General features: G+C 47.1%; 1 non-coding gene across 1 annotated transcript; it reads right to left on the bottom strand.

Annotated features, from left to right (window-relative positions):
• Positions 1-2847: 2847 nt before the first annotated feature.
• Positions 2848-2921, bottom strand: Trnal-caa (transfer RNA leucine (anticodon CAA)). Its single transcript has one exon. It is a non-coding gene; the product is annotated as a tRNA-Leu (tRNA).
• Positions 2922-6912: the final 3991 nt, after the last annotated feature.

The raw sequence follows: 6912 nt of genomic DNA on the forward strand, positions 1-6912 counted from the left end.
GTTTGCTAATTATGATTCAAACAAATTTTTTCTAAACGCATCAGTTCCCTAAAATCTATTTTTTCTATGAGAGCAATTTGATCTACGGAATCAAACCCCTTGCACAGACCACAAAAATACCGCCAGAAAAACATTCTCAGGAATATCTTTGACTCCTCATTCGAATTTCCTGTGAAAGAGGTGGCAAACAAGGCGGTGTTGTCAGTCCGTAAGTTACACGTGCATAACTCAGGTGGAAACCTCTTGACGTCTCTCTCGCTTTACATACAACCGCAGCGCAGTTCATCAAAAGGTTCCGTCCGCGGGCAAAGTGGGAACCCACTGTCTCCGTCTCTCTCTCTCTTTCAGTCACTCCCTCCCTTATTCTTTCTCTTCGTTCGTCGTCCCTCCCTCTCTCCTTCTCCCTGTGCCCCAGGGTGCAGCCACACACACACACACACACACACACACACACACACACACAAGAAGAGGCGACTTGGCCGCCTCCACCAGATTTACGAGTCGTGCCCGGCGGTAAACTAATTAACTAATTAATTCTCCAACAATCCTGGCGGCTGGATGCCGCCCCCGCCTTGTTCACGGTGGCTGGGGGAGGGGAGGGGGTCGTTCGCAATCAGGGAAGCCGTGATTTGCGTGCAAATGCTTCTTGCCGGCACCGACGCCGCTACCGCTATAGACCGCGAGGAGAAGGGGACGTCAGTTTTGAAGAAAAGTCTGTCGCACCACTAAAGACAAACTGTTAGCGCACCTTCCTCAGCCATAAAGTAGACAACTACCGCAAGATCCAGCCCATACCGAACCAATGATCGCTACCACATCCTAAAGCTTACACATCGCCCAGCTCACACCTGCAAGGTCTCTGCACATTCTTCAGTTCCTCAGTCGAGGCACTGTGATGGAACATTTAGGGGACCTTTTCTGATTTGATCTGACCAGGGAGACAAAACAGTGGATCCAGCCCCTTCTAGCTCATACCAAAACAAAGTGTCTCGGGCTGGTGTCTTTCCCTGTCATTATAGAAAAACCAACCAGTATCATTAAAGAGCAGTAGGAGTCGATTTACTTAATCTCTTTAGCCATAATTTATTCACAAATTACTGACTGATATTTTCGAGCGCGACATTTGTGGGAGTTTTACATTCCGAATCAAACAATTTGCATTTCTTTCTGTGTTTCCGTTGTGTGCAAGTGTTCACTGAAGTTCACAAGGCCAGTGACTATGTCTGCCATGGATTTCATCTGCGCCCTGTTCAAAGACCAGGATTACAGGAATTCTCTTTTAATGTGGCTTCGTTGCCATTAGCTAGCTATGTTGTCGTTTTTTGGTTTCCGCCCAATTCATGTAACATCTACTTAGAGACTCCTCCACGCATGCTCTGAAAGAAAATAGCTCTGCCTGAAATACTGTAGCCAACTTCCTTAGAGGGACTGCACTCCTTTATCTAGGTGTATCCTGTCTGCCCCATCAGCAGCACTCGTTCGGTCAGTAAACAGGGCTGGGTCATCTAAAAGGTATCATCGTTCTTCCCTCCACTGCTCCCTAATTCCTATGGCTACAAAAATTTTATTAAATCACCTGGAAGTCATCGTATATTCAACCAGTACTTCCCCAACCATTGCTTCGTTTACCACATATGTTATACACTATATGACAAAAAAAATGACGCACCACGAAGAAATTATCCAAATGGGGTGGAAAACGTTAGATGTAACGTAGTTACAAATTATTACAATTTCAGAAAAAGTGGGTGATTTATTCAACAAAAAGAGCTTCAGAAACGGATTAAGTCAAAAACGTGTGGTTCACCTCTGGCCGTTATGCAAGCAGTTATTCCGCTTTGCTTTGATTGGTAGTTTAATTGGATGTTCTCCTGTGCCGGCCGGATTGGCCGAGCTGTTCTAGGCGCTACAGTCCGGGTTCTAGGAGCTACAGTCCGAATCGTGCCTCGGGCATGGATGTGTGTAATGTCCTTCGGTTAGTTAGGTTTAAGTAGTTCCAAGTTCTAGGGGACTGATGACCACAGATGTTAAGTCCCATAGTGCTCAGAGCCATTTGAACCATTTTTTGTTCTCCTGCGTAATATCGTCCCAAATTATGTCCAATTGGCGCGTTAGATCGTTGTCCCAAATTATGTCCAATTGGCGCGTTAGATCGTAAAAATCCCTGGCAGGTTGGGGGATCCAGCCATAACGCTCCAGACGTTCTCAATTGGGGAGAGATACGGCGACCTTGCTGGCAAACTTAGGATTTGGCAACCACGAGGGCAGGCAGTACAAACTCTGACCGTGTGCGCGCGAGAAATATCTTGCTGAAGTGTAAGCTCAGGATGGCTTGCTGTCAAGGGCAACAAAACGGGGCGTAGAATGTCCTCGACATAGCGCTGTCCTGTAGGGTATCGCGGATGACAATCTTGGGACCCCTGCTATAAAATGCAAAGGGGCGCCGGACCTTCATCCTTGGTTGTCGGGCTTCGTGGAGGGCGACAGACAGGTTGGTCTCCCACCGCTTCAGGAGAACCGCCGCTCGGTGTAGCCGTGCGGTCTCAGGCGCTTTGTCACGGTTCGCACGGCTCGCCCCGTCGGCGGCTCGAGTCCTCCATCGGGCATGGGTGTGTGTGTTTTCCTTAATGTAAGTTAGTTTAAATTAGTTTAAGTTAGATTGAGTAATGTGTAAGCCTAGGAACCGATAACCTTAGTAGTTTGGTCCCATAGGAACTTACCACAAATTTCCAATTTCCGGAGAACTACCGGACATATCTTCAGCCTGTAATCTCATTCCAGAATGAGATTTTCACTGTGCAGCGGAGTGTGCGCTGATATGAAACTTGCTGGCAGATTAAAACTGTGTGCACCGACCGAGACTCGAACTCGGGACCTTTGCCTTTTGCAGGCAAGTGCTCTACCATCTGAGCTACCGAAGCACGACTCACGCCCGGTTCTCTCCGCTGCAGAGTGAAAATCTCATTCTGTAAACATCCCCCAGGCTGTGGCTAAGCCATGTCTCCGCAGTATCCTTTCTTTCAGGAGTGCTAGTTCTGCAGGGTTCGCAGGAGAGCTTCTGTAAAGTTTGGAAGGTAGGAGACGAGATACTGGCAGAAGTAATGCTGTGAGGACCGGACGTGAGTCGTGCTTTGGTAGCTCAGTTGGTAGAGCACTTGCCCGCGAAAGGCAATTGTCCTGAGTTCGAGTCTCGGCCCGGCACACAGTTTTAATCTGCCAGGAACTTTCATGTCGTACAGAATGGCCAATCCCTGTAGTTTTCAGGTAGGCAAAGACGTTTGCTCCCCTTGCATGAAAGTTACCGGTGTTAGGTTGGTGGCGGAAGCCTCATCTCTGGGTTTTCCTGACCACGGGGTCGCGTGGGAGAAGCTTTAGTGTGAGACGGTCAGTGTGTTTCCAGCTCGCCGAGGGTCTGCAGCCGAAGTCTCTTCGAAGAAGGGTGAGTTGTTTTAACCGTGTGACGCGTCGTCTTATAGCAAAAGGGGAGCTTTCAGCTTTTGGTCTCGCGTTTCATCTTATAAAGATAGATTTGCTGGGTGGCAGCAAGGAATGCAAGGCTTTTGCAGACTTTCAGTTTGATTCCTAATGCAGACTTGACTTTGATCCGTAGGAGGAACCCACCACAAAGGAGTTGCTTATGTTGAAGCGCCCTCGGTTCAGTGTGAATGATTGTGTGCCTGCAACTGCTTGTGTGTACATTCTAATCTTTTCCGAATCTTGGTAATCTTTACTTCTTTGTTTATTTTCTTTGTCTCATTACTTTATATCCGTTGGAAACCATCCACGTGGGTTAATATTATAGTCTGCTGGCCCTCTGACATTTGTCTATAGAAACGTGTCCTCTGTAAAACGTTAACGCCGGCCCGAGTGGCCGAGCGGTTCTAGGCGCTTCAGTCTGGAACCGCGCGACCGCTACGACCGCAGGTTTCAATCCTGCCTTGGGCATGGATGTGTGTGATTTCCGTAGGTTAAATGGTTCAAATGGCTCTGAGCGCTATGGGACTTAACATCTGAGGTCATCAGTCCCCTAGAACTTGGAACTACTTAAACCTAACTAATCTAAGGACAACACACACATCCATGATCGAGGCAGGATTCGAACCTGCGACCGTAGCGGTCGCGCGGTTCCAGACTGTAGCGCCTAGAACCGCTCGGCCAATCCGGCCGGCTCCGTTGGTTAGTTAGGCTTAAGTAGTTCTAAGTTCTAGGGGACCTGACGTGAGTCGTGCTTCGGTAGCTCAGATGGTAGAGCACCTGCCCGCAAATGGCAAAGGACCCGAGTTCGAGTCTCGGTCGGTGCACACAGTTTTAATCTGTCAGCAAGTTTGTAATCTCATTGCTTGACAAACCATACCTTGGCCAGCAAAGTCGTCAAATTTTTTCCCAGTTGGGAGTAGCAGTATCTTCAGTGATGAGAGCCTCTTCGAATTGAGCCCCTATGACCAGCAAACACGTGTACTGAGACACCTATTTTTCGATACCGTAGATTACTGAATATTTTGCTACGTAATGTCTCATATTTTTCACTCTATTCAAATTTGGTTTCATTTTTATATGCACGTACGTCGATATTTTGAGATGTTGAAATCGACATAATATCTAGTGTGAATATCTTTGTATTTATTGTTATCTTTGATGCTGGTTTGTGACTTTTGGCGCGGAAGCGTACAGAGTAGTCAAGTTTTATGTTGAATATGAACGGTCTTGACTTTGTGTTGGGAATGGAAAGATGAGTCTGAGTTGTGGACAATGAAAAATGTTGTGAGTTTTATTAAGAGCAGTATGAGCTGCGAAATTGTATGATGAAGTAATGTTTTGAACATGCGAAAGTATAAAAAGTTTAATTCTTAACATTCACTTTTCACAAAAATTCACATTTATTATTTTCAAGTGACCATTGTTTAAAAGATTATGATACACATTACAATGAAAAACATAAATCATCAAATTAATCCTGAAAGTTTGTCTTCGTAAGTTCTTCAAGTCGGCACAATTTACAATCGAGTGCCTTTCGCACCAACAGCGATAGTCATGCTACCTAGACAACATAATTAATTACTAGCCAAAGCCATAGCGAGATCGTCGCTCGATGGCAAATACAAGATAAGTGATATTATTGTTAATTTTCTGCAGTGACTGTAATCAGTTGATGTAGCAATACCTGCCACATTAAAGACCTTTTAGTTGCGCAATAAAAAGATCATACTTTGAATGCGCGACGTGATAATTTTTGAACTAATTATCTGTTAGTGGAGGTACTGTTATACTGCCCAGGTCAGTTTTACGCCTCAAGCAAAGCCTCAACGATAGTCATCGTACAGCACATGTGGATACCTTATTTTGCTGCAGAGAATCCCGTTTCCCTACTCAGATGTGAACGGGACTGTAAGAAGTTGCACTGCGCAAGCAGCTATACTGCCGAGATACGCTATGAGTGCACGCACAGTGTTCGCCCCGAAGAGACTGTGGTATCACGTAGCCACGTAGCGAAACCCGGCAGGTAGCAAGTGAGGTGTGGTGTTACCTTTCCGTGAACTCCGGCGCCAAGTACCCTCACGAGCGAGTGTGTGTGGGCGGGAGGCTCACGTGTGGTGTGTGGGCTCCCAACTTGGTAATTAGTTGCGAGCGAACCCAAACTCCGGCGTTTGTCTTGCGGCTTTGCTCTGCGCGAGCGGCAAGGTACCAGGGGCTCCAGCAGGTCGGGGCCGTGCCAGAACAGTGATTTCCGCCGCTTCGGCAAAGGCGGTGTCGATAACGTCGTGCCCACTGCCGATATATGTATCGAGCAGTAATTTATTTTTTACATACACACGTTCAAACCCACTACGCTAGTTCAGCCCGCACGGTTAGCCGTACGGTCTAACGCACGACTTTCCGGATTGGGAAGGAGCGTCTGGTCCCCGGCAAGAATCCGCCCGGCGGACTTGTGTCGAGGTCCGGGGAGCCGGTCAGTCTGTGGATGGTTTTTAGGCGGTTTCCATCTGCCTCGGCGAATGCGGGCTGGTTCCCCTTATTCCGCCTCAACCACACTATGTCGGCGATTGCTGCGCAAATAAGTTCTCCACGTACGCGTACACCAACATTACCACGCAAACATAGGGATCACACTCGTCTGGTGTGAGACTTTCCCTGGGGGAGGGCGGAAGGGGGCCGAATCGCACAATAACGCTGAAAGAGTAGTTCGGTGTAGGGCGGCGGAGGGGTGAAGTGGACTGAGGTAGTCGTCGTGGGGTTGTGGACCACTGCGGCTGCGGCGGGGACGGAGCCTCTCCGTCGTTTCTAGGTCCCCGATTAATATACAATACAATACTCTAGTTCACTTGTTCAATTACAGCCAGCAAACCCCAGCTTCCTTTAAGAGCAGAACTCCGATATGCATAGTAGTTACAAGTGCGTTAATTTATTAAAGACTTCAATTTAAGCATGTAAACGAGAATAAGTTTAGGAAAGTTTTGAAATTGTACTTAAAGTTGCTAAGTATTCTCAGTATGAAGCAATGAACGAATATAATTTCGGCTCCATTTTAAGGAAAAGCTAGTTTTTCACACAATGTTAATGACTTCATAGCTCCTTAAATATGCATCGCACAATGATATAATTCTGCTTGTATCTTCAGTGGTGTGAGCCGGCCGAAGTGGCCGAGCGGTTGTAGGCGCTACAGTCTGGAACCGCGCAACCGCTACGGTTGCAGGTTCGAATCCTGCCTCGGGCATGGATGTATGTGATATCCTTAGGTGAGTTAGGTTTAAGTAGTTCTAAGTTATAGGGGACTGTTGACCTTAGAAGTTAAGTCCCATAGCGCCCAGAGCCATTTTGAACCTTCAGTGATGTGACTGCTGTACCCTGAATAGCTTTAGGAGAATAGAGAACAGTGTTGGGCTTTGACTGAAGTAGGATGTGGAAAATTGTTAA

Source organism: Schistocerca gregaria, chromosome 9, assembly GCF_023897955.1.
Source record: "Schistocerca gregaria isolate iqSchGreg1 chromosome 9, iqSchGreg1.2, whole genome shotgun sequence".
NCBI classification, from domain to species: Eukaryota; Metazoa; Arthropoda; class Insecta; order Orthoptera; family Acrididae; genus Schistocerca; species Schistocerca gregaria.